Source organism: Scyliorhinus canicula, chromosome 15, assembly GCF_902713615.1.
Source record: "Scyliorhinus canicula chromosome 15, sScyCan1.1, whole genome shotgun sequence".
Lineage (NCBI taxonomy): Eukaryota > Metazoa > Chordata > Chondrichthyes > Carcharhiniformes > Scyliorhinidae > Scyliorhinus > Scyliorhinus canicula.
Window position 1 is genome coordinate 38,225,575 of NC_052160.1, and position 27,647 is coordinate 38,253,221.

At 44.0% G+C, this 27,647-nt stretch overlaps 1 protein-coding gene and 1 pseudogene across 5 annotated transcripts in view; one reads left to right on the forward strand and one right to left on the reverse strand.

Moving 5' to 3' along the window:
* The window catches only part of kctd5a (potassium channel tetramerization domain containing 5a), a 92,531-nt gene that overhangs the window by 51,505 nt on the left and 13,379 nt on the right, over window positions 1-27,647 (reverse strand). The window lies entirely within an intron of this gene.
* LOC119979213 lies at window positions 8,392-8,598 on the forward strand (annotated as a pseudogene).

Genomic DNA, 27,647 nt, shown 5'->3' on the forward strand with positions numbered 1-27,647 from the left:
TCTCAGATGGTGACATCCCACCCTCATGATCCTGAACGTGAAGCGTGGTGGATCACACTATTGATCCCTATCCATCCTTGGTGGCCCGGGCACCCCTGGTCAAGGCCAGGTTCTACTCTATCCTATCCCATATTGTGGGGTATTTACCGAATATTTATTAACACATCATACATTAATTAATCTCTAATGGGTCTATAAAACATTTCACTATTAAACATTTAACTTATCCGTACAGTTGATTACTAACTAACACTATCTAAGCTACTCTCATGTTGCTGGCGAATATCAAAAAGAACTTAAGTACAGTACAAAAATTTTAAAACAGCAGCATTACATTTCTACTTAATTCTGGTAACTTTTACAGAGGTACATGGTTTTAATTCTTAGCAGCACTTAATACATTTGTTCAGTTTTGTTGAATTCCAAAGAAGGGGGCTTGGACTGTATATATCAAGGACCGGGAGGCTTTTGCTCGCCATTTACGGAGACAAAGTGTCTGAATGATACTGCAGATTATTGCAATTACTAGAAGGGCCTCGACTGTGTATGAAAGAGGGTTCCAGTTGGCAATGTTTTCACACCAAGTGGGGGTTTCGGTATCTATCTCTATGTGTGGTGCAGTGTCCGGGCTAGGGGTGACCTGTTATATGGTAGCGTTCAGGGCTGATGTAGCATTTGTTACAAGAGTCTGTTGTGTGCGCAGTTGCAGAAGTCCAGCGATGATTCAAACGCATGTCAACAGTCCTTGCTTCATCCTGTGTCTTCTGTTTTCCGTGTAATCCTGGGGGTGCAAGTATAGTATCTGTTATTATCTTCGGTTAATATTTTGTTTTATTTCTTTCTCTCCTTACTCCAATTACCCAATTGTCACAATGTGTGACTCCCTCATTTTTCTTATCGAAATACCATTTTGAGAGACAAGGAATGCAAACTTTTAAAGTACAGAGACTCTCGCAGCGTGTGGTCGATGCGGGGAGTGGTATGACAATTTCCTCGACGAGTCTTTTCCTAAATCACAACATGGGAGGTTGAGGCTCATCTTAACCAGCCGAATTTCAGGGCGGCCAGTTTTATATATTTGTTAGCCGCAATCACATTTGGCCTCAGGTGTAACTAGCATATGGAGTTTTGTCGTGTGACCGAAGAGCGGAAGGAGGAGAGAAACAAAAATGAAGTGGCATTGCTGAGGTGTCACTGCCATGAAAAGTGGCAGGGAAACGCTCAGTTTGCATGGGGCAGCTGGGACCTTGTAGCTGCTGTGGGTGGTGTTCTCTTTCATATCTGGGGGCTAGTCTAGCTGGTGGTGGGGGTCTGCTGCCCTCTCGGGCGAAGTGTCCTGACTGCCCACAGTTGTAACATGACCCCCCCGGACACATAAGGTGGAGCAGGCTCTCTGGTGTATTGCTCCCTTGGGTATGGTTCCCAGGGATATTGGACTTCTCCTCTACCCTCGTTTATCCATGCGGGTCCCTGGCTAGTTCTAACTGGGTGCATATTTGCTTCTATCTCTTCCTGATCTGTCTGTCGGTGTAGGGATTGTTCCCATGCCCTGGAAAGTCGTTTTAATACCCACACTTCATTGTGTGTGGGGTCTGTGGGGTCATAATTCACACAAGCCTTTTGACCTGCTTCAGTGGCGGACTAAGGTGTGGGACCATTTAGTGGTGTCGTCCTCCCTTAGGTGTGCGCGGTTCAATTGTCCATAAACTGTCATAAAATGAATCCAAAGGCGACCTGCAAATGCGGTCGGATGCTCTCCCTTTTGCCTGCAGTCGTTTAAACCCTCGACTTCATCTCCTTTGTTATACCCGATTGCGTCTAAAATGACCGTTTTCATTTCCTGTAGGGTTCCTCCTGCTACATTTTGAGGTTCTGGCAAAGCTGATCTGATGGACTGGCTAAGGCTCACAACTATGAGTTTGACTTCCCCTCTCTCGTCTAGGCCGTACATAACTTTTTGTACAACACTTCCTCAAAGAAGCTGTGTGGGTCTGCGGTGGGCTCGAATGGACTATTTTTCGTGCAAGCCTCTCTCAACTGGGTTATGGATAGTGGGGTGGTGTAAACGATATCAGATTGATCTTGATCCGATGACCTGCGCTGTGTGGTAACCGGATTCATGGGGGTCGAATTGTGAGTGGTGGTGGGTGCTGCCTGTGCAGTCAGTGCTGCGGGTGCTTTTCTCTTTGGGGTGTGGGGGGACCTGATTTTGATTTCCCGTGTCCTCTACGTATCTTTGGGCGCTTTCATTTAATTCCTGCCAATCGGGGGCATCTTCCTCCTCTAAATTCTGGCCAAAAGTATATCTAAACCCATTCTGCACTGACAGCAGTGACTATAACTTCTCTATCTGTTGTCAGCATTTTGCGTGGTCTACTGTACTCTGTCTCTGTTCTTTTATGGAGCTGTGGAGCGCTCGCAAAGTTGCTTTTAAATCCGCGCATTGACTCATTAACTGTGCTACCTGCTGTTCTGTCTCCTCTTACCAGGACTGCACGCTGTGTATCTTGATAGCCTTTATCGTACTTGGTCTGAAAGCTACCAAGGTGAACTAAACGAGATTGGTGTCCATTTTTCACATCAGCCATCTCCTTATCTTTAGCTATTAACTGTTCCCGGAGTTGCTCAATTATCTTCTCGCTTTCGTTACTGTTTCCTTCGTTTGTTTCTTCCTTCTCAATTAACTGCCTACGGAGCGTCTTCACGACCTCCTCTGTGCCTCGCAACTGTTCCAAACAGGACACTATTGCCATCGGCTTTCAGACCGTTGTTACATTTTTCTTCTGGACCTCACTTAGGTTGTCCCACCAAGTTTGTCCTATGTTTCCTGGACCTGACTCATCATTTGCACAAAAATTGGACCAAAGGGGCCATCCTTTCCCCTTTAAATATTTCCTTAACTCTTCCTCCCATATGGTGCATTGCTCTGCTCTGTTGGTCGCTGCGACCTCTGCTTCCTGTGGGTTCATTAAACGTTCCATCGCTTTAGTGGCCATTGCTTCTAATATCTCTTTTGCTCTACCTCTAATATCTCTTGCTCTACTTTTAACTTCTCTTTCCCTACCATTAATTTGGGACAGAGAATAAGGTGGCGATTCGAACAGCGGGTATGGCCTAAGCTACTTTCCGGTTCACAATTCTCTCGACAGTTCTACACAATGCTAGCGAGTTTACCTTACTTTCCCTTTTAGGTACGCATGCAGGTTAGTACACACTTGCGAAATTCAGTTATTTGGTTGATATGGGGCTTGCACTTGTGGTTCTCTCTTTCACGCAATTGGATTTAAAGTTTGTGGGTTCTCTCGGAGTGACAAGTCACTCCCAATCAAGTCCCGTCAGAATTCACCAATAATGTTGCCCTTTTTAATAATGAGGCTCTATTTCCCAACAGCGTTGCCAATACTATGGGTATTCCTATTTATCTTAGTGAACCACAAGCCTTCCCTTATATCGGTCAATTGACCACACAACCAGTTAGTTAGTTCAAAAGATGGTTTATTTACATCCACCAGGGTTACTTCGACATGCAAACACAATATCTACTACAAGTTAAACTACACCTATCAGCTATAATAACCTATACTTAACTTCAGGGCGACCGGCACTGTGCAAGTGGATAAGGCCTTTATCTTGATCTCACGTGGCTGGTTTGAAGAAGTGGCTCTGCTGGGCTCATCCGTCATGTAGCAATCGTTGGTCTTGAACTTGGCTGGCTGTTCCTGCTACAGTTGGCTGGATTCAAAGGAGGATGGCACAGGCCGGATCCAAAAAAGACAGAACACATTGCTGTGTCCCTTTTTAGCCCTCTGGATTTCACGCTCTTTGGACCCAATAGTTTGACAGGGCTCCGATCACGGCCAATAAAGGGGCGGGTGCCTCGGTGGCTGGGCGGGTCCTTAGCCGTCACTGACCTTGGCAGTTGGGCTCTCTGAGTAAAGGGAGTGGCGCCGATCAGTCTGTGGCTGTACCAGTTTCTTGATTGGAGTGCTATTGTTTTGGGAAATGGGCCATTAGAATGCAAACGAGCGGGGGTTTCGTTCAGGTCTTGCTACCTGCGTTTCAAATACACAGAAGCTCTGTATCTGTCCGAGTCCTGGGTTGGCCATAATTCCCAGGTCCTTTGCAGGTAGCCATCTCAGATGGCTACACCTTATACACAAATCACAATGTTCAGGTACAACAAGCAATTAGGAGGCATAATCGTATGTTATACGTCAATCTTTGTAATAAAGTTTGAGAGTAAGGATGTCTTGCTGCAATTAGGCAAGGCTCTGGTGAGACCACACCTGGAGTACTGTGTACAATTTGGTCTCCTTATCAAAGGAAAGATATACCTGCCTTAGAGGCAGTGTAACAAAGGTTCATTAGATACACGTGTGTTGACATGGTCAGTAACAATAACACCGTCTATTATATTTGTTTAGCAGTTTTTCTCTCTTCCTCTTCTGACAGTGTTGGCTTGTACCAGACTGGTTCCACAAATACTGGCAGAAATGCAGTGTCTCACTGGAAATTTTCAAACACAGGATTCACATCAGCACATGCTGCCAGTCTATCTGATCATAGCGGAGACAGGAGGGCATTATTACACCCATTCTCACATTTACCAGTGCCCCTTTAAGGCGAAATCGCCAGATAATGATTTGTTTCCACCCAAGGGAGTGGAGGTCAACTGCAATGATCCTGTTTCTGCTGAGGTTAACAGCATGCACCCTGTGGTTTATTGCTCTGTTTTCCATCATAAGTAGTTTATGGAGCAAATAATTCCAGGGACTGAGGCTAAAAACCCTACAATAATAATATTTTATTGTCACAAGTATGAAGCTGCTGTGAAAAGCCCCTAGTCGCCATATTCCGGAGCCTGTTTGGGTAAGCCGGTACAGGAATTGAACCCGCTCTGCTGGCCTTGTTCTGCATTACAAACAAGTTGTCTAGCCCACTGAGCTACAAGTAGCAATAACACCTAGGTCTTTCTCTCTTCGCAGCCCCCCTTTCTCCCCCCCCTCCCCCGCCAAACACACACACACACACAAATTCCCACGGCATCACAGAAATTCAATAATAGAAACACTCAGATCTGTCAACACCTGCAGAGAGAACAGGTAAGAAAGTTTATGTGCCAACCCATTTGAACTCTACTTCCCTCGCTGAGTTGTTAGTGGGTTCAACAGGTGAAGTTTAAGCAGCTTACAGAGCATTCTAGATACAAGTGTGCAGAAACGTAGCCCCGTGTGAGAAAGTATTGAATATCCAATGTGCCTTTTGTCTTGCACATTTCAGGTGCATTAGAGACAGGTTGAATTCAGCTGGGACAAGATGATTGTTAACTCTCGCCCGGGGACCAGAACCGTTCCAAATTATTTTTATCCCCTGGGCCTATCCAGTCTCTGGAGCAGAGGAGGTGGTTTTTGTTAGTTCTGCTCAAGGTTGTTGCAACTTGTTTTAGCAGCTAAGTGTGGTTAACAACTTGAACAGATTGCACACACAGACTAGTTATGCTGAGGGTCTGTAACATGGCTGTTTATAGACAGGGTTACTTTTTTTTTTAGCTGAGTATTGCAGTAACAGGAAAGCAAAAGGCATGTTTCTAGCTAACTCCTTTTGAGGTGAGGGGGTAGACTCGGTAGATTTTCACCAATCCCTCATCAACATCGATCAGAAGCAGAGTTACAAAATTATAAAGATTCTCTTATACCAGGGAATGGTAGCAACTGATTATGCGCCTCCACATAGCAGTCCTGCTTTTCAAACCAATTATTTTGCTGTTATGTAAGCACACTTATTAAGTCATAATGCTAATGCAAAAAAACTAAACACTGAACTAGGCATTGGAGTATTTCTGCAATTGTACATAAACTACAACAGGTGTAGATATTAAACCATCATAGATTTCACATCCTGCATCTGTGGTCAGTCACACTGAAACCAAGCTCAGCTCATTTACATCATGCTTTCCATTTAGTGGGTGTATCAATTGCTCAATTAATAAATTAAAGCCAGAAATAACCTTTATTATTTGAATGTTAACACATTATATAGAACAGGAAATGGATTGGATGAAATGTCCAGAGCACTAAGTTGTGTTGTTCAGTTTTGGAGCCCCACATTCGTGTGTGCGTGGGTTTCCACCAGGTGCTCCAGTTTCCTCCCACAGTCCAAAGATGTGCAGGTTGGTAGATTGACCATGATAAATTACCCCTTAGTTTCCAAAAGGATAGGTGAGGTTACTGGGATAGGGTGGAAGCATAGGGTGCTCTCTCCAAAGGCCAGTGCAGACTCGATGGGCCGAATGGCCTCCTTCTGCACTGTAAATTCTATGATTTTCCGACAAATTGCCGCAGTTTAGTTTAGTTTGGGTCTTCAAAAACTGTTAAAAATTGGGTAGGAAAGAGAAAATGATGCAACTGGAGTTGGATCTGGAGGGTTTTCTATTGCAAATAGTCTATTATCATTTCAATCTCTTCCTACTTTATGAAGGAATAGAGGATGCTTCAAAGAATTAACCGTATATTCACCATATCCAGTAAAGAAAACAGGTGATGAGTGTAGGGCAGAACAAGACAGGCACAGCCTTGGTGGGAAAGCAAATTTAGGGAAAAACAAAGTGCTGCAACAGCCTTTTGTCATGTCCTTGTAAAATACTGTAGCATATTGGGTTGCATCCTCAGGGGAAAAAAACATGGCTTAGCCTCAGTTGGGCAGATTAATTATGCAACAAGAGAATTGCTGACTACAACATCAATTATTAAGCACAAGTCTCAGCTGCTTCAGTTAATCAATGCACCCAGATATTACCAGTTTAAAAAAAAACATTCCCAAGCAATTGTCCAACAGGCTAATTTTCTCAGATGGCTACACTGCCACACTTTAGAGTAATGTGCACTTGAGCTTAATGAGAAAATGAGCTGGGGGGGGGGGGGGGGGGGGGGGGGGGAGAACTGCATGAAATATCTGAACAGCAGTGTTTACTCTGATAATTTAATACACTGCACAGGCATTGGTTTCATGCCAGCCCCTACATAGCACAACAAATTGCAACAGACTTCCATCTGCAGCTGTAATGGACCAACATGAATAATGCAGAGAAACATTTAAACTGTCCACTGATGGAATTAACCACACTGCAAAATACAACGTGGCCTTTATGTATAGTGTGCTGTATGTCAGCGAGTGAGCAGGGATAATAAAGAAAAACATTTTTTTGATTCTTTACTTAAAACATCTATCAATTTCTACTCATTTAAAATAGCACATTAGCTAATCATTACATCTGCTCCTGACTGTAGCAAATAGGATTTTCACAAGTATTTATTCTCACTAAAATACAAGTTGTAATATGCACTTTAGCTGTTTGTATCAGCGTGCTGCTGTTAGCTTTAATACAGAAGAGCCTAACAGATCTACATAGCACACAGGGCCTGCCTGATAGTATTTCCTGCAAATATCCACTAGTGGTATGGATACTGCCCCTCTGATATAGACACAGATGTTGGAGATTAGTGCTTGCCGAACGTAGGACTAATCGACGAGTGCCCAACCTTACACATTACGTAGGTGCTGTCTTCTGTTTCTCTGATCTTTTGCTTTGCTCATTACATTGTCTATGAATTCATTTTTATATAAAGTATTGATCAATTTTGCATTGACAATATCTTATACCCAAAGTTATTTGTCCATTGATAATTGGTGTCAACCAACATGAAAATGCACGGACATCTAAAGTTCACACATGCAGCAAACAAATCTCAAAAAGCTTCACAAGTGAGATTTGGCCAAGTATGGTTTAGGAAGCTAGGGGTTGGGCAGGTGATCCAAATGTCAAATGGAATAATTTGAGAAGAGAGTTCCAAAGCGCACAGAAACAGAAGCTGAAGGTTTGGTCAGTGACAGTGTTGGTATGCTGGAGGCCTCATAGTTGAGCAGAGGAGAAACACCGGGATGTAGGGCCGAAGGAAATTGGAGAAGTATACAGGGTTGCGGCATTGGAGGGATGTTTTTTTTTAAAATTTAATTTATTCCAAATGTGTAAAAACAGCAACATGTACAAAAAAACACTCGTCAAACACAGCCCAGTGCACAATTTCCCCCCCTTTTAACACCCCCCCCCCCTCCTCAGTGTGGCGACTAGGGGGTTTTCACAGTAACTTAATTGGAGTGTTAATATGTGAGCCTACTTGTGACACTAATAAATATTAAAAAATAGTTCCTCAAACATTGTTATGAACAACCTCCACTGTATATTGAAGTCCTCCGCTGACCCCCTCAACTCAAATTTACTCTTTTCCAACCGGACGAAATTGGACAACTCCCCCAGCCAGGCCACCACCCCCTGCAGCATATCCGACCTCCAATTTAGCAAGATCCTTCACCGTGTAATTAAGAGACGCGAAGATTGCTTCTCAGCCTTTTGGCTAAGATCAAGTCTAGTATCTGCTCTGCCTTTTGGCTCAGATCTGGTTAAGTCTCTCTTGTGGGGACCATGAATTGGATTTAATTTGAATTTGAATTGGTTTTTGGAGCAGGCAAGGAGCTGGATTAGGGGTTCAACCCTGTCCACACTTTGAGCTCTGGCTTAGTAACTCAGAAAAAGTAATAAAAAAAGATTTAAAAAAAAGAGATGTGAAGGCTACATCGTCCCCTTCCCTTCCAGCAGCTTTAGCACTTCTGATACCCCCCCATTGGGCCTGGCCTGACCTCCACCCCCACAATCTTAGATAGCGGCCAAAACACAGCTTCCAGTATCTCTCCAGCTTTCTGCAACCCCAGAGCGTGTGCATGATTTGCTTACCTTTGCCTACACTTCTCACACTCAGCCACCCCTTGGAAGAACCCACTCATCCTCGCTCGAGTCATATGTACCCTGTGCACCACCTTGAAATGAATCAAGCTCACCCTCTCACAGGAGGTTGAATTTACCCTATGCATCGCCTCGCACCTCGACCCCAGCCTATTCTTCCACCCCCACAACTCCCCCCCCCCCCCCCCCCCCCAAGAATTATTGACCCTCATCACCTGTGCGCCCACCCCACCCCAACCACCCATATATATCCCCAATCCTAGCCTCTCCAAACTCATCCAGGGGCAGCAGTTGCTCTAATATGGTGTACACTGGCAATCTCCACTCCTTTCATGCAAAGTCCTCACCTGCATATTTCTAAATTCACTCTCCCTTGGCAACTCATCCAGACCTTCCAAGTACAAGTCCCTCACCCTCACCAGCTCCACCTCCCTCCACTTTCCATACATCCCATCCATCCATCTCTCTTGGCTTAAACCTATGTTTCTCGCACAGTGGTGTCAATACCAACATCCGCTCCAATGTAAAGTGTCTCCACAGCTGATTCCACACCCTGACTGTCGACTGTACCACTGGGCTCCCCGTACAATTCCCCGGAGCTAGTGGCAGCGGGCATTGGGGGGATTTGTAAAGTAGGCCGAGAATCTCAAAACTGCTGCATTCAAGGAGATGGAACATGTGAAGGTCAGCGAGGTCAAGTACAACACACAGGCAAGACAAAGCACCGGTTGGGAGACGAGCAGTAGATTTTTGAATCTTTGATAAAGGAGCGCATAAAGCTCATGAGGGAAACATTGGAAAATCAAGTGTTTTGGCAGTGTGATGAGAACATCATTTTAAGGGGGAGTTCAAGAAATCAAATTTAGTGAGGAATCAACACTGATAAAAGCAAGGCAAAATATGCTTTCTGAATGAGATGTTAAAACTGAGGACTCATCTGCACTCTCAGGTGGATGTAAAATACCCCATGGCACTATTTGAAGAGCATGGAGGTTCTCCCAGTGGCTGAGCAAATATAAAGTGTCGACCACTAAGAACATTATTTCATCAATGTTTGTGGAACCTTACTGAAAAATGGTCCCTGCATTCACTTACATTGAAATAGTGACCACACCTCAAAATTATTTTATTGGCTGTGATAAAAACAAAGTCCTGGAAAAACGGACGTCTGGTTGCATTCATTCCAAAGAGGTCACATTTAGAGTCATAACATAAAACTTGTTTCTCTTTCCACAGATGCTGCCAGACCTGCTTAGTTTTTCCGGCATTTTGTTTTTATTTCAGATCGCCAACATCTCCAATATTTTGCTTTAAATTTATTGGATGCGAATCGTTTTGGGGGTGTCCTTATGCTGTGACGGTGCTACATAATTCCTTATTTATATACACAAAAATATACATGCAAAGAAAAAGATCAGACACTGCTATGCACATATATTGAAAGACTATTACAGAAGCATAGGAAATAAATTTTTGCAAGTAGACCATCTGTAACCTATATTATGTCCTAACCATAGCATCTTACGATATTTCACCATTAACAAACTGGGTGTTTCAGACGGATTACATACTGATGCCATTACACAGCATTTACAGGTGTATCTGTTGATATGGGGAGTACACAATTGTGAGTATTGACACCTGCAAGGCACTGATATGTCAAGTATAGAGGCCATGATAAACTCAGCTGTGATGGACAGGGCATGTCATCAGAATGCACATTTAAGACTGCCGAAACAGGTGCCCATTGACAGACCAAATAAAATGTTTCAAAGTCATCTTAATACCCCTATGAAGATCTGCTCTATGAACATCAAAACATGGGAAGCAGATGCACAATCTGACCAGAATGATGAAATCATCTAAAATGGTGTCAAGATCAATCAACAAGAGTATCCTGAAAGAGAATAAGGGAGAGGGCAGCTACTTAAGCCAACTATCTGCCACCACTTCTCGCAGTCAACAACCAATGTCCTCACTGTGGGAAAGGCTGCGAGGTTAAGATAGAACTCAAGCACCTGCAAAATAATAGTCAACACTGACATCCCATTTTCACCCAGTTGTCCACAATAAAGAATCATCCTCAACATGAGGGATTGTGAATACTCACAGGCACACAGTGTTGTACCATATTCAAGATTGTGACTGTTGTCGCATCCCTCAGATGACTAGTTGTGATCTTAGATTAATATCAGTGCCTTGATCTTAGCAGCATTGCCTAACTAAATAGTGCATTTGTAGATCCTTAAGTACACAACTTTGCAAAATTTGTTGCCTATTGAAAACCTGATCTGTTTAGGCAAGTGACCTGGACCAGAACATACCCTAAGCTCTACATAATGGGGTACCTAGTAGCTTCCAGATAGGTTAATAGCACTGTTTATTCAATGCAAATTCATTCATAAAACACCCAAACTATTTCCATTCTAAGGAGCAGGCCTGGAAAATGGCTTACTCCATGAGCCCGGATGACACTCAGGATAAATCACCACCAGTCAGCTTTCTCAACGGGGAGAGCAGCCTATAGTTCTCTGGAACCATGGCAACTTTCACTGCTTAATGTTAACTCTTGGTCCCCAAAATGGAAAGTGCTCCATTCCTCATTACTCACTTTAAATACATTAAAAATTCCTTTGGTAACAATCTCTTTCAATGGCATCTGATGATGGGATACTTTGGAAATACTGTAGAGTAGATCATCTTCCACAGCAGTTATTTATACAGCTTGGAATACTGTTCTTCAATTAGCCACTCATTTTACACAATATCATGCCATTTAAATGAACAATTTCAGAATTTGCCTTCCCACCCTCCCATCCTATGCCCTATTCCAGGGTTTTCAACGTGCGGATTGCAGCGGATCACAGGCAGGGTTGCGGAGTTCAGGATCACAAAAAATGTGAATGGCAAGGACCAGAACGAAAGAGGGCAGACAAAGAACAGAATGTAATTAAAAGAATAAATCAGGAATGAGGCAGATGCGGCAATTGATTGTACAGTACAGGTGAAAGCGGGGAATGCGGGCTACAGAGGGAAGCAAAAGTACCTTATGGTAATCCTCAGCAAAATCATCCCAATTACAGAAGTGGTACAGGAGAGCATGGTAGTAATGTATTAGAAGGTGCGACTGTTGCTGGTCGGAAAGGAACAGGTGGGAGAGTTGTTACCAGCCAGTGGTTGCATTAAAATTCTAGTGCTTGGGTTAAAATTATCCGTAACATCGGGACGGCCAATGCCCCTGCTTGGACCAGACTTGTGGCGGGTGGAATAAATCCAGGTGACGGGAAGGTGAATTAACCTCACTTCCAGTCTCATGTCCAGGTGGCTGATACTCTTCGGTGGTCATTTGCAATATTCCAAAGCCAAGACGTAAAGAAATTCAACACAGAGTCATGCAAACATGCACCAGCTGCATTCTTTGAAAAACCATTTTCAGAGCACAAAGTATAATGATACCAGAACTACATTTTACTCAAATAGTTATTTTGTATGACTTGTGTGGTTGTATGTTCTGATCCACCATTTTATTGCACAAGATATTGGAACAAGAACTGCATGCAAGATTATTGCAACCATCTCAGTGGTAAGGGACCAGAATCTGAATATCCTGCACCCTGAAAGCAATCATAGTGTTTACATGTATTTTATCAGTTTTTAAATTGGAATTTTTTATTATGTGAAGTTTCATTTTACAGTGTAAGCTGCTGTTGGTCAGTCAATGTCCAGCTGGGCGTGTGCGCCTTGTCAATTTAATGTTCTTATAAAACCTACATATGCTCTTAATACTTTTGACTATGAAATTGGGAGCTGGAGATTCATGATTTTCAACATTTTACTGGTGGTTGGGGAGGGGTGGTCTCTTCATAGGGAGAATTTTTTAAATGCAGAATTCAATTCACGATTGAAACTATTTCTTGCGGGAAATCAATCTTACATATTTATTTATTTTTCAAAAAAGGTTTGCACCCAGTGATTCCTTAGGACCTAATGTATTAAAGATAAACAAACTTGGTGTGGGTCCCGAAGGTCGGTCAGTTTTCAAAAGTGGGTCCCGGGTAAAAAAGTTTGAAAAACACTAATCCTTTCACAATCTTTCAGGACAGAGCGAGGACTGTATAACAATGGCTCTTGCAGTCACAAGACCACAAACCACTACCCAAGCGACAAGCTACTCTAACAGTGGACATACAGGACATCAGAACAGCAACTGCTTAAAATAATCCCTCAGCTGAGGAGCTCAAAGTTGCAAAAGGGGATAAAGAGGAGCCCTTGTACACAGATGACTTGTTATACATTTCAGAGCCAGACTCCTTGGTGGGGGAAATAATGGGTTTGTTTCAAAGATTTAAAAAAAAATTTTAGAGTACCCAATCAATTGTTTCCAATTAAGGGGCAATTTAGTGTGGCCAATCCACCTAGCCTGCACATCTTTGGGTTGTGGGGGCAAAGCCCACGCAAACACGGGGAGAACGTGCAAACTCCACACGGACAGTGACCCAGAGCTGGGATCGAACCTGGGACCTTGGCGCTGTGAGGCAACAGGGCTAACCCACTGTGCCACCGTGCTGCCTTTGCTTCAAAGATTTGGGACGTTCTTAGGGCATAAGCTGAATTTGGGAAAGGGTATTTTGTGGTTTCCTCTCCAGGGGTGGGGGAGGGGGCTGCCATTCCGTCAGGCAGCTTCTTACTTCAGGTATCTGGTGGTGCAGGTGGCTCAGGACTGGGCAGGTCTTCAGAAGTTGAATTTATCTAGCTTCGTGAAGGAGAGTGAAGGCTGATTTGTCAAGGTGGGAAAATCTACCTCTGTTGCTGGTGGGCCGGATACAGACAGTGAAGGCGAATATTTTACCATGACTTTTGTTTCTTTTCAGTGCCTGCCAGTCTTTTTGCTAAAGACGTTTTTCCAAGGAGTGGCTAGAGCGCATGGTAGCACAGTGGTTAGCACTGTTTCACAGCACCAGGGTCTCAGGATCAATTCCCAGCTTGGGCCACTGTCTGCGAAGTTTGCACGTTCTCCCTGTAACTGCTTGAGTTTCCTCCGGGTGCTCTGGTTTCCTCCCACAAGTCCCGAAAGACGTGCTGTTTGGTGAATTGGACATTGAATTCTCCCTCTGTGTACCCGAACAAGCGCCGGAATGTGGCGACTAGGGCTTTTCACAATAACTTCATTGCTGTGCTAATGTAAGCCTACTTGTGACAATAAAGATGATTATTAACTGATGTCTTTGTTTGTATGGTGCGGAGGTGGCCAGGGTAAAGAAGGTGGTGTTGCAGAGGGGACGGCAGTTGGGGGGGGGGGGGGGGGGAGAAGAAGAGGGTTGGGCGTCCCGAATCTGATGTATTATTATTAGGTGGTGAATGCAGGGAAGGTTCAAGGATGAAATAGGGAGGCGGGGCTTCGTGGGTAAAAATGGAGGCAGGCTCATGTAGGGGGTTTGGTTGCGGGCACTGGCTGCTCCCGATGGCCCTAGGGAAGTGTTCGGTGAGTTTGGTGGTGGTATCCACGCTGAAGATTTGGAGGCAATTTCGGCAGCATTTTAAGTTGGGAGTGGGATGTGGGTGGAAATCATGAATTTGAGCTGGGGACGATGGATGCACGGTTCCGGGGAGTAGAGAGATGAAGGATTTGCTTCATGGGGAGGGTCGTCTCGGCGATTTACGCGAGGATTTTGGAGGAGGATAAAGGTGTCCATGGATGGTGTTGAGGCTAAGTGGGAGGAAGAGCTGGGGGTGCCGCTGGAGGAGGGATTGTGGTGTAAAGTGCTGTGGATGGTGAATGCCCTGACTTTGTGTGCGAGGCTGGGGCTGACACACAGAAAATCTTACAAGGCAGCAATGAGCATCAATCCTTGCAGATTGTTAAGAGTTAAGAGATACCAGGAGAGGAGGGAGAGGTGAATCTAGAGATGGCAAGAGTAGATCTGGTTAATAAATTGATGACACAATGTGGAACAGCGCTATTCATTGAATGAGTCACATGGAGAAAAATAGCAATGTTCACATCAAATTGACAGATGACTAAGATACTAAGTTTTTGATCCTGATAGCAGATTTTAACTCCAGACCATTTTTTTGCAAATTAAAAGTCTGCGAAAAAATGAATATGATTAAAACGACAAGTAAAGCAGCATCACAAACCAGACAGAAGTAAATGAGGCTGAATTACCTCGACGGGACACAAACCCTCCCTCCATAGGATCCTCCATAGGATCACATGTGTAAGTAGCATCAGAATCAACAACCTTAGTGGTGGGAGGATGGAAAGATAAGTGTGTATGGTTAAACTATGAATAAATTTAGATCTGTTTGGTTTATGTCCCGGGGTCGGTCTGGAGGATCTTTCCTGGTTAGATAAACAGTAAAATTGAAATGTGTAACTAGTTTAAAGTGTTCATACAAAGATGCCTCAGATGTCCATTAATTCATACTAATTCTGTCCTCACCTATCACACACACAGTGGGGATTTCTAGATAATGAACTTACAAAGCCCTGACCAATTTCCCATCTCCCATAAGGTGCATCAATTAAGATTCGCTAACTCAGACCAGTGATAAAGCTTGGGACCTTAATCATGCAGCTCACTTTTTCTTACCCATATATGACTTATTTTTGCAGGGGCATCAGTGTAATCAATGAGCACGCAGGGGAAGGTGGTTGGGGGGGGGGGGGGGGAAAGAGAGGAGAGAAGAGATGATGTGCAGAGAAATGGCTGGGTCTCAAAGCAGAATCAATGCACATTGCTGAAGCACAGTTAATCATCCTTACTGATGTTAATGCAGCTCTCAGGCTGGTTTTATAACTCCTTCCTAAGCAGTTTCCTCCTGATTGCAGCTGCACTCAGCTTAAACAGAAATATTTGAAACAAAACATTCAGCATTTTAAATAGGTAATGTTTTCCTTAATCAACTGAAGATGAAAAGCTGCACTAATCAGCAAACATTACTTAAAATGAGCCCAATGGTTGCCAATGTTTACAATGGATGCCGCATCTTTCACTACATTGTGTTCCCTACATACACCATAAAATGAGTTTATTCAGACTTAAGTAACCTTTCCAAAAAACTGTGCAACATTTCCCCATCGAGATTCTACTATTTAATAAAATTAGTGTCACGCTTCTTGGCTAGGACATTATGTTGAAGTCGAGAATTAATGCATTATCTGTGATCAGTGAAGGTGAATATTTTACTATGATTTTTGTTTCTTTTCAATGGCTGCTGGTCTTTTTGCTCAAGGTGTTTTTCAAGGTTTTCAGAAGCTCAGAAGAGCAATAGTCATAGGGGACTCTATAGTCAGGGGCACAGATAGGCACTTCTGTAGATGAGAGAGAGACTCCAGGATGCTATGTTGCCTCCCTGGTGCCAGGGTCCAGGATGTCTCCGAATGGGTAGCGGGCATCCTGAAGGGGGAGGGCAAACAGGCAGAGGTTGTGGTACATATAATACTAACGACATTGGCAGGAACGGGGATGAGGTCCTGCTGCTGGAGTTCAGGGAGCTCAGCAGAAAGTTAAAAGACAGGACCTCTCGGGTTGTAATCTTGGCATTACTCCCTGTGCCACGTGCCAGTGAGGCGAGAAATAGGAAGATAGAGCAGCTAAACACCAGGCTAAATAGCTGGTGTAGGAGGGAGGGTTTCAGTTATATGGACCACTGGGAGCTCTTCCGGGGCAGGTGTGACCTGTATAAGAAGGGCGGATTGAATCTAAACTGGAGGCGCATAAATAGCCTGGCCGCGAGGTTTGTTAGTGTCACACAGGAGGGTTTAAACTAGTATGGACAGGGGGGTGGGTACCGGAGCAATAGGTCAGAAGGTGAAAAAATTGAGGGAGAACTAGGGAATAGGGCCAGTATGGCTCGGAGGAAGAGCAGACAGGGAGATGTTGCTGAAAATAGCAGGACTGGTGGCCTGATGTGTATATGTTTTAATGCAAGAAGTATAACAGGTAAGGCAGATGAACGTAAGAGCTTGGATTAGTACTTGGAACTATGATGTTGTTGCCATTACAGAGACCTGGTTGAGGGAAGGACAGGATTGGCAGCTAAACGTACCAGGATTTAGATGTTTCAGTCGAGATAGAGGGGGATATAAAAGGGGTGGAGGAGTTGCGCTGATTAGGGAGAACACAGCTGTACTGCGGGAGGACACCTCAGAGGGCAGTGAGGCTATATGGGTAGAGATCAGGAATAAGAAGGGTGCAGTAACACTGTTGGGGGTTTACTACAGGTCAACCAACAGCCAGTGGGAGATAGAGGAGCAGATAGGGAGACAGATTTTGGAAAGGAGTAAAAGCAACAGTGTTGTTGTGATGGGAGACTTCAACTTCCCCAATATTGACTGGGACTCACTTAATGCTAGGGGCTTGGACGGGGCAGAGTTTGTAAGGAACATCCAGGAGGGCTTCTTAAAACAATATGTAGTTAGTCCAACCAGGGAAGACGCTGTACTGGACCTGGTATTGGGGAATGAACCCGGCCAAGTGGTAGAAGTTTTAGTAGAGGAGCATTTCGGTAACTGTGACCACAATTCAGTAAGCGTTAAAGTGCTGGTGGACAAGGATAAGAGTGGTCCTAGGGAGAATGTGCCAAATTGGAGGAAGGCTAATTATAACAATATTAGGCAGGAACTTAAGAACCTAGATTGGGGGCTGATGTTTGAGGGTAAATCAACATCTGACATGAGGGGCTTTCAAATGTCAGTTGAAAGGAATTCAGGACCGGCACGTTCCTGTGAGGAAAAAGGATAAAAACGGAAAATTTCAGGAACCTTGGATAACGAGAGATATTGTAGGCCTCGCCAAAAAGAAAAAGGAGGCATTTGTCAGGGCTAGAAGGCTGGGAACAGACAAAGCCGCCGTGTGGAATATAAGGACAGTAGGAAGGAACTTGAGCAAGGAGTCAGGAGAGCTAAAAGGGGTCACGAAAAGTCATTGGCAAATAGGGTTAAGGAAAATCCCAAGGCTTTTACACGTACATATAAAGCAAGAGGGTAGCCAGGGAAAGGATTGGCCCACTGAAGGACAGGGGAGGAAATCTATGTGTGGAGCCAGAGGAAATGGGCGAGGTACTAAATGAATACTTTGCATCAGTATTCACCAAAGAGAAGGAATTGGTGGATGTTGAGTCTGGAGAAGAGTGTGTAGATAGCCTGGGTCACATTGAGATCCAAAAAGACGAGGTGTTGGGCATCTTGAAAAATATTAAGTCCCCAAGGCCTGATGGGATCTACCCCAGAATACTGAAGGAGGCAAGAGAGGAAATTGCTGAGGCCTTGACAGAAATCTTTGGATCCTCACTGTCTTCAGGTGATGTCCCAGAGGACTGGAGAATAGCCAATGTTGTTCCTTTGGCATAAAAGACAGACAGAAAGCGCACTCAGTAAGCTTGCACTTGTCAAGGAAACACAGCCGGAGTGAGGCACATCCAGAGTGGGAATTGCAACTTGGTAATTTGGTGCAGTGAGGTAATCAGGAAAGGTAAGTGGTAAATCTAATTCTGCTGTTTTTCAGTTAAAAGTGCAGTGTGTAGATTAGTGTCTAATTGGCTGAAGCTGCCCCCACCCTAATTGCTGAGAGGCAGTTATCTGTCAGTCACCTGAGGCCTGTTTAGGGGCACAAAGGGCACATTGTATTCTTCTCTTTGAAGTTTAGGTTTTTTTGAGTCATCAGTTAGCTGAGGTCTGCGTAAAAGACAGACAGAAAGCGCACTCAGTAAGCTTGCACTTGTCAAGGAAACACAGACGGAGTGAGGCAAATCCAGAGTGGGAATTGCAACTTGGTAATTTGGTGCAGTGAGGTAATTCGGTGCTGAGTGGGAGAAAGTGCTTTTTCGGAGGTGCTTTTTAATCCTGGTAAGTGACTGGTAAGTAGTTTTTCTTTTCATTGTCTAATTTATTTATTTTTATTTTGAAATTGTAGTAATTGTACAAGTTTACCTACGGTTTAAGACATGGCAGGAGATCTCAGACCCGTGTCATGCTCCTCGTGTGCGATGTGGGTGCTCAGGGACACGTCCACTGTCCCTGGCTCTTTCACGTGCAAGAAGTGTGTTCAGTTGCAGCTCCTGTTAGACCGCTTGAGGGCTCTGGAGCTGCGGATGGACTCACTTTGGAGCATCCACGATGCTGAGGAGGTCGTGGATAGCACATTTAGCGAGTTGGTCACTCCGCTGGTGAAAGTTACTGAGGGAGATAGCAAATGGGTGACCAAAAGACAGAGCAAGAGTAGGAAGGCAGTGCAGGTGTCCCCTGCGGTCATCTCCCTGCAAAACAGATATACCGCTTTGGATACTGTTGGGGGAGATGGCTCACCAGGGGAAGGCAGCAGTAAGGTTCATGGCACCGTGGCTGGCTCTGCTGCACAGCAGGGCAGGAAGAAAAATGGCAGGGCTATAGTGATAGGGGACTCGATCGTAAGGGGAATAGACAGGCAGTTCTGTGGACGCAATCGAGACTCCAGGATGGTATGTTGCCTCCCTGGTGCAAGGGTCAAGGATGTCTCGGAGCGGCTGCAGGGCATTCTTTGGGGGGGTGGGGGGGGGGGGAATAACAGCCAGCTGTCGTGGTGCACATAGGCACCAACGATATAGGTAAAAACGGGATGAGGTCCTACAAGCGGAATTCAGGGAGTTAGGAGTTAAACTAAAAAGTAGGACCTCAAAAGGTAGTAATCTCAGGATTGCTACCAGTGCCACGAGCTAGTCAGAGTAGGAATGTCAGGATAGATAGGATGAATGCGTGGCTCGAGAGATGGTGCAAGAGGGAGGGATTCAAATTCCTGGGGCATTGGGACCGGTTCTGGGGGAGGTGGGACCAGTACAAACCGGACGGTCTGCACCTGGGCAGGACTGGAACCGATGTCCTGGGGGGGGGGGGGGGGGGGAGGGAGGGGAGGGGGGGGGGCGGGGTGTTTGCTAGAGCTGTTGGGGAGGGTTTAAACTAATGTGGCAGGGGGATGGGAACCGATGCAGGAAGTTGGAAGGTAGTAAAACAGGGACAGAAGCAAAAGGAAGTAAGGGGAAAAGTGCAAGACAGAGAAGACATAGTCAAAAATCAAAAAGGGCGACAGTACAAGGTACAGTGACTGAGGTGAGCTCAGTGAATAGGCCCAGTAATACTAAAAGGAATAAAGCTGGAGATGTTAGGATTCAAAACAGAGGTAAAAAAAAAAACAACATAAGTGTACTTTACCTGAATGCTCGTAGTATTCGGAATAAAGTAAATGGTTTAATGGACAAATCATCATGAATGATTATGATTTAGTGGCCATTACTGAAACATGGTTAAAGGATGGTCACGACTGGGAGTTAAACATCCGAGGGTATCAAACTATTCGGAAGGACAGAGTGGATGGTAAGGGAGGTGGTGTTACTCTGTTATTTAAGGATGACATCCGGGCAATAGTAAGGGATGACATCGGTGCTATGGAGGATACGGTTAAATCCATTTGGGTGGAGATCAGGAATAGTAAGGCGAAAAAGTCACTGATAGGAGTAGTCTATCGGCCACCAAATAGTAACGTTATGGTGGGGCAGGCAATAAACAAAGAAATAACTGATGCATGTAGAAATGGTACAGCAGTTATCATGGGGGATTTTAATCTACATGTCGATTGGTTTAACTAAGTCGATCAAGGCAACCTTGAGGAGGAGTTTATAGAATGTATCCGCGATAGTTTCCTAGAACAGTTTGTAATGGAACCTACGAGGGAACAAGCGGTCCTAGATCTTGTCCTGTGTAACGAGACAGGATTGATTCATGATCTCATAGATAGGGATCCTCTCGGAAGGAGCGATCACAATATGGTGGAATTTAAAATACAGATGGAGGGTGAGAAAGTAAAATCAAATACTAGTGTTTAAACAAAGGAGATTACAATGGGATGAGAGAAGAACTAGCTAAGGTAGACTGGGAGCTAAGACTTTATGGTGGAACAGTTGAGGAACAGTGGAGAACCTTCCAAGCGATTTTTCACAGTGCTCAGCAAAAGTTTATACCAACAAAAAGGAAGGACGGTAGAAAGAGGGAAACTCGACCATGGATACCTAAGGAAATAAGGGAGTGTATCAAATTGAAGGAAAAAGCATATAAAGTGGCAAAGATTGGTGGGAGACTAGAGGACTGGGAAATCTTTAGGGGGCAACAGAAAGCTACTAAAAAAGCTATAAAGAGTAAGATGGAGTATGAGAGTAAACTTGCGCAGAATATAAAAACAGACAGTAAACGTTTTTACAAATATATAAAACAAAAAAGAGTGGCTAAGGTAAATATTGGTCCTTTAGAGGATGAGAAGGGAGTTTTAATAATGGGAGATGAGGAAATGGCTGAGGAACTGAACAGGTTTTTTGGCTCGGTCTTCACAGTGGAAAACACAAATAACATGCCAGCGACTGATAGAAATGAGGCTATGACAGATGAGGACCTTGAGAGGATTGTTATCACTAAAGAGGTAGTAATGGGCAAGCTAATGGGGCTAAAGGTAGACTAGTCCCCGGCCCTGATGGAATGCATCCCAGAGTGCTAAAAGAGATGGCTAGGGAAATTGCAGATGCACTAATGATGATTTACCAAAATTCACTAGACTCTGGGGTGGTCCCGGTGGATTGGAAATTAGCAAACGTGACACCACTGTTTAAAAAAGGAGGTAGGCAGAAGGCAGGAAATTATAGGCCAGTGAGCCTAACTTCGGTAGTAGGGAAGATGCTGGAATCTATCATCAAGGAAGAAATAGCGAAGCATATGGATAGAAATTGTCCCATTGGGCAGACGCAGCATGGGCTCATAAAGGGCAGGTCGTGCCTAACTAATTTAGTGGAATTTTTTGAGGACATTACCAGTGCAGTAGATAACAGGGAGCCAATGTATGTGGTCTATCTGGATTTCCAGAAAGCCTTTGACAAGGTGCCACACAAAAGGTTGCTGCATAAGATAAAGATGCATGGCATTAAGGGTAAAGTAGTAGCATGGATAGAGGATTGGTTAATTAATAGAAAGCAAGAGTGGGGATTAATGGGTGTTTCTCTGGTTGGCAATCAGTAGCGAGTGGTGTCCCTCAGGGACCCGTGTTGGGCCCACAATTGTTCACAATTTACATAGATGATTTGGAGTTGGGGACCATGGGCAATGTGTTCAAGTTTGCAGATGACACTAAGATGAGTGGTAAAGTGAAAAGTGCAGAGGATACTGGAAGTCTGCAGAGGGATTTGGATAGGTTAAGTGAGTGGGCTAGGGTCTGGCAGATGGAATATAATGTTGACAAATGCGAGGTTATCCATTTTGGTAGGAATAACAGCAAACAGGACTATTATTTAAACGATAAAATATTAAAGCATGCCGCTGTGCAGAGAGACCTGGATGTGCTAGTGCATGAGTCACAGAAAGTTGGTTTACAGGTGCAACAGGTGATTAAGAAGGCAAATGGAATTTTGTCCTTCATTGCTAGAGGGGTGGAGTTTAAGACTAGGGAGGTTATGTTGCAATTGTATAAGGTGTTAGTGAGACCACACCTGGAGTATTGTGTTCAGTTTTGGTCTCCTTACTTGAGAAAGGACATACCAGCACTGGAGGGTGTGCAGAGGAGATTCACTAGGTTAATCCCAGACCTGAAGGGGTTGGATTATGAGGAGAGGTTGAGTAGACTGGGACTGTACTCGTTGGAATTTAGAAGGATGAGGGGGGGGATCTTATAGAAACATTTAAAATTATGAAGGGAATAGATAGGATAAATGCGGGCAGGTTGTTTCCACTGGCGGGTGAAAGCAGAACTAGGGGACATAGCCTCAAAGGGGAAGTAGATTTAGGACTGAGTTTAGGAGGAACTTCTTCACCCAAAGGGTTGTGAATCTGTGGAATTCCTTGCCCAGTGAAGCAGTTGAGGCTCCTTCATTAAATGTTTTTAAGGTAAAGATAGATAGTTTTTTGAAGAATAAAGGGATTAAGGGTTATGGTGTTCGGGCCGGAAAGTGGAGCTGAGTCTACAAAAGATCAGCCATGATCTCATTGAATGGCGGAGCAGGCTCGAGGGGCCAGATGGCCTACTCCTGCTCCTCGTTCTTATGTTCTTGTTTAAGAAGGGTAGCAAGGATAATCCAGGGAACGACAGGCCGGTGAGCCTTACGTCAGTGGTAGGGAAATTACTGGAGAGAATTCTTCTACAGGATCCACTCCCATTTGGAAGCAAATGGATGTATTAGCGAGAGGCAGCATGGTTTTGTGAAGGGGAGGTCGTGTCTCACTAACTTGATAAGAGTTTTGAGGAGGTCACAAAGATAAATGATGCAGGTAGGGCAGTGGATGGTGTCTATATGGACTTCAGTAAGGCCTTTGACAAGGTCCCTCATGGCAGACTGGTAGAAAGGTGAAGTCACACGGGATCAGAGGCGAGCTGGCAAGATGGATACAGAACTGGCTAGGTCATAGAAGGCAGAGAGTAGCAATGGAAGGGTGCTTTTCTGATTGGAGGGCTGTGACTAGTGGTGTTCCGCAAGAAACAGTGCTGGGACCTTTGCTGTTCATAGTATATTTAAATGATTTGGAGGAAAATGTAACTCGTCTGATTAGTAAGTTTGTGGACGACACAAAGGTTGGTGGAATTGTGGCGGATACAGCAGGAGATAGATCGTTTGGAGACTTGTGGAGAGATGGCAGATGGAGTTTAATCCGGACAAATGCGAGTGAATGCATCTGGAAGGTCTAATGCAGGTAGTGAATATACAGTGAATGGTAGAACCCTCAAGAGTATTGACAGTCAGAGAGATCTAGGTGGACAGGTGCACAGGTCGAGAAGGTAGTCAAGAAGGCATGCGGCATGCTTGCCTTCATTGGCTGGGGCACTGAGTATGAAAATTGGCAAGTCGTGTTGCAGCCGTATAGAACCTTAGTTAGGCCACATTTGGAGTATAGTGTTCAATTCTGGTCGCCACAGTACCAGAAGGATGTGGAGGCTTTAGAGAGGGTGCAGAAGAGATTTACCGGGAGGTTGCCTGGTACGGAGGGCATTAGCTATGAGGAGAGGTTGAATAAACTCGGTTTGTTCTCACTGGAATGACGGAGGTTGACGGACGACCTGATAGAGGTCTACAAAATTATGAGGTGCAAGCACAGGGTGAGACTTTTTCCCAGGGTAGAGGGGTCAATTACTAGGTGGCACAGGTTTAAGCTGCGAGAGGCAAGGTTTAGAGGAGATATACGAGACAAGTTTTTTTTTTTTTTTTTACACAGAGGGCAGTGGGTGCCTGGAACTCGCTGCCGGAGGTGGTGGAAGCAGGGACGATAGTGACGTTTAAGGGGCATCTCGACAAATAAATGAATAGGATGGGAATAAAGGGATACAGACCCAGGCAGTGCAGAAGATTTTAGTTTAGACGGGCAGCATGGTCGGCAAGGGCTTGGAGGGCCTGTTCCTGTGCTGTACTTTTCTTTGTTCTTTGATTCTAATTTACTGTTTCAGGATCAATTTCCTAATTGGTGCCCAAGATTCCACTTATAAGATGAAGATGATACCACCACGAACTTCAGTTTAGGCCAAGAGCAAATTCCAGGTATTCCGCTAAGATACAACTATCAATCTAATAACACCGACCCTCTCACAACCACGAGGCAGGAATTACTGTTAGTAAGACAAAAATATGTGCATTAACTATACAGGTGCAGCTTCTTTCAGTGGTTACATGTTGGTTAATTGCACATGACGTATTTGAGATATGATCACTAACAACTGGGATATCAAAAAAATCTGAACTATTGCTGAACATCCACTTAAATCATTGCCATTGGGCGGCAGGCTGGCGCAGTGGTTTGCATTGCTGCCTCAGCACCGAGAACCCGGGTTCGATCCTGGCTACTGGTCACAGTCCACGTGGAGTTTGCAGTCTCTCCATGCCTGTGTGGGTCTCACCCCCACAACCCAAAGATGTGCAGAGTAGGTGGATTGACCACACTAAATTGCCCCTCAATTGGAAGAAATAATTGGGTGCTTTAAATTTTTAAAAAATATACGTAACAAATAAAACCTTCAAGTAAAGATAGATTCGTAAAAGTACTAGTTAGCATCAAATGAGGCTACATATATCCCAGTTCCACACAATAGTTAGAGCCAGAGAGGTGGACAGTGCAGAAAAGGTCCTTCGGCCCATCGTGTATGCACCGGTCAAAAACAACCGCCTAAGTATTCAAATCCCATTTCCCAGAACTTGGTTCATAACCTTGAATGCCTTGGGAGGTATTTTCAGCAGGACGCCATGAAACATAATAATAGGCATAGCACAGAATTGCATAATAGCAGGTAGACAAATCCAGTCCAACTAAACCCAGGCTGCATCTGGATGATCAACGATGTAACACTTAATGTATAGCTGGCATCAATAGTGGTGAGTGTAATTTTAAGTGATGATGTGTGAAGCATTTTACAGAGCATTAAAGCTCGGGCGGCACAGTGATGCCTCACAGCTCCAGGGTCCCAGGTTCAATTGGGGCCTTGGGTCACTGTCTGGGTGGAGTTTGTACTTTCTCCCCGTATCTGTGTGGGTTTCCTCCAGATGCTCTGGTTTCCTCCCACAGTACAAAGATGTGGTTATGTGGATTGGCCATGCTAAATTGCCCCTTAGTGTCCAAAAGGTAGGCGGGGTTACTGTTGCTGTTATGACTGAACACTGACAATTATTTTTCCTTAATAAGTAAACCTGAGTGCCATGCAGCCTGTGTGGTTTGGTTGCCTTAAGCACCATGTTTGCTGGATGTGTGGGCTTAAGTAGAGTGCTCTCTCCAAGGGCCAGTGCAGACTCAATGGGCCAAATGGCCTCCTTCTGCACTGTAAATTCTATGATTAGCTTCAGAGTCTGATCTTCAGTGTAGAATGCTGAATTTTGAGAAAGGAACAAATAAACCTGGGGTTTGTATACTTGAATTGTTGGGAGTCATATCAAATAGAAAACTTACATAGGAACAGTCAATCCAGCCAACTGCGTAACAATAAACTCTCAAATACGCCAAGGAGGCACAGGTTCAAATTATAAGGGAAAATTTAGAACTGACATCAAATTCTTCATAATGAGATGGAGATATGGAATGGATTTCCATTTTCTCGGATTCTGCGATGCAGTGAAAACAAAAGGGTATTTACAATCTGCATCAATGCTTTGATACAATATTAGGAGAGCCGGTGTGAGGATATGCAGAGATATAGACAAGTTAAGTGAGTGCACAGGAATGTGTCAGATGGCGTATAATGTGGGTAATTGTGAAATTGTCTCAAAACGTGAGACACTAATAAGTATCAGTGTACAGAGGCTTTTGGAAGTCCTTGTACATATATGAATCACAAAATTAGCAGAGAGGTACAGAAAGCAATTAGAAAAGCAACATGTTTTATCCTTTATTGTAATGGGTTTATGGTATAAGAGACAGTAAGTCTTGCTGCAATTATAATCAAGTTTTTCAAAATTGGGCGATTTTGGTACTTTTTGGTCTCTGGATTGAGACCTAAACCGTGACTATATGATTTGGCAGGACAGAGCCACTCGCTGATCTGATCACAGCAAAGCATTCCATGTTCTAACGATATAAACAAAAAAAACTTTCTCCGCATTGCTCTTTTAACAAAATCTGGATTCCCTTTTATAATCACCTGTCTCAACCAGGACCAGTAAAGAAAACAGATGGTTCGGTTAATTATCTCATTGCTGAGTGACAACGTTTTGATAATTTTGCTAATATTCCTCCCCACCCCAAATTTGAGACATGATTTAAACTATTCAGATTTGGAATTCTCTTCCCGCTCAGTAAACATGGTGCTTAAGGTAACCAAACCACAAATGCTGCATGGCACTCACATTTACTCATTAAGAAAAACAATTATGTCATTGTTCAGTTAAATCACTGAGCCATGCATCCTCTGTGATTTGTGCAGTACCTGCAGCAAATAGAAAACAGCTCTTTACAAAGCTAGTTATTCCCCTCTCCAACCACTAGCTTGACTCAGGAATCCGAACAAGCTGTGGCATTTTCCCCACTAAATTATTCACACAACATCAGACACACCATGGCAATTGAGGTTAACTATTAATGTGAGCTATTGAAAAAAAGATAAAATAATTAAAGACAGAATAAACTAATATATTTTACGTGCAAAAGTCATAGCTGGAGGTGGACATTGTTGTGGCATGGTAAGTTAACGCCTGTATATAAAGGCACAAAGAGGACATTAAGTAACATCAATATATATAGACAGGTAAGTAAATAAGGCAGATGAAGGGTAATGTAGAGAAACACAAGATGGTACACTTCGGAGGAATAAAGTGTAAGTAAAAAGACCTGACAGTAAATAATTAAAAGAAATGGAGTATCACCTTTGTAGAGCTGGGAAAGTACTGCGCAATATTTTAACCAGCGCCACAAAAAATTATTTTGAATTAAAAGATTTTGCAGGGCATCTTTTAAGAAAATGTACAGTGACAGTACAAAAATGGTAGAGCGGTATAGTTGTGACGAAAAGCCAAAAGGACTTGAAACGTTAACTCTGCTTTCTCTCCTTACAAATGCTGCCAGACCTGCTGAGTTTTTCCACATCCTCTGTTCTTGTTTCAGGTTCCAGCATCCGCAGTATTTTGCTTATTATAGTTAAGTTACTGGGCTAGTAAGCCCAGGTCTGGATTCACGATCCAGAAGCAGGAGTTCACATTCTACCACAGCAACTAGGGAATTTAAATTCGATCAGTTTCAGTAGTACAGTGGCTATCACTGTTGTTTCATAGAGCCAGGGACCCGGCTTGGGTCACTGTCTGTGCGGAGTTTGCACGTTCTCCCAGTGTCTACGCGAGTTTCCTCCCACAAGTCCCGAAAGACTTGCTTGTTTGG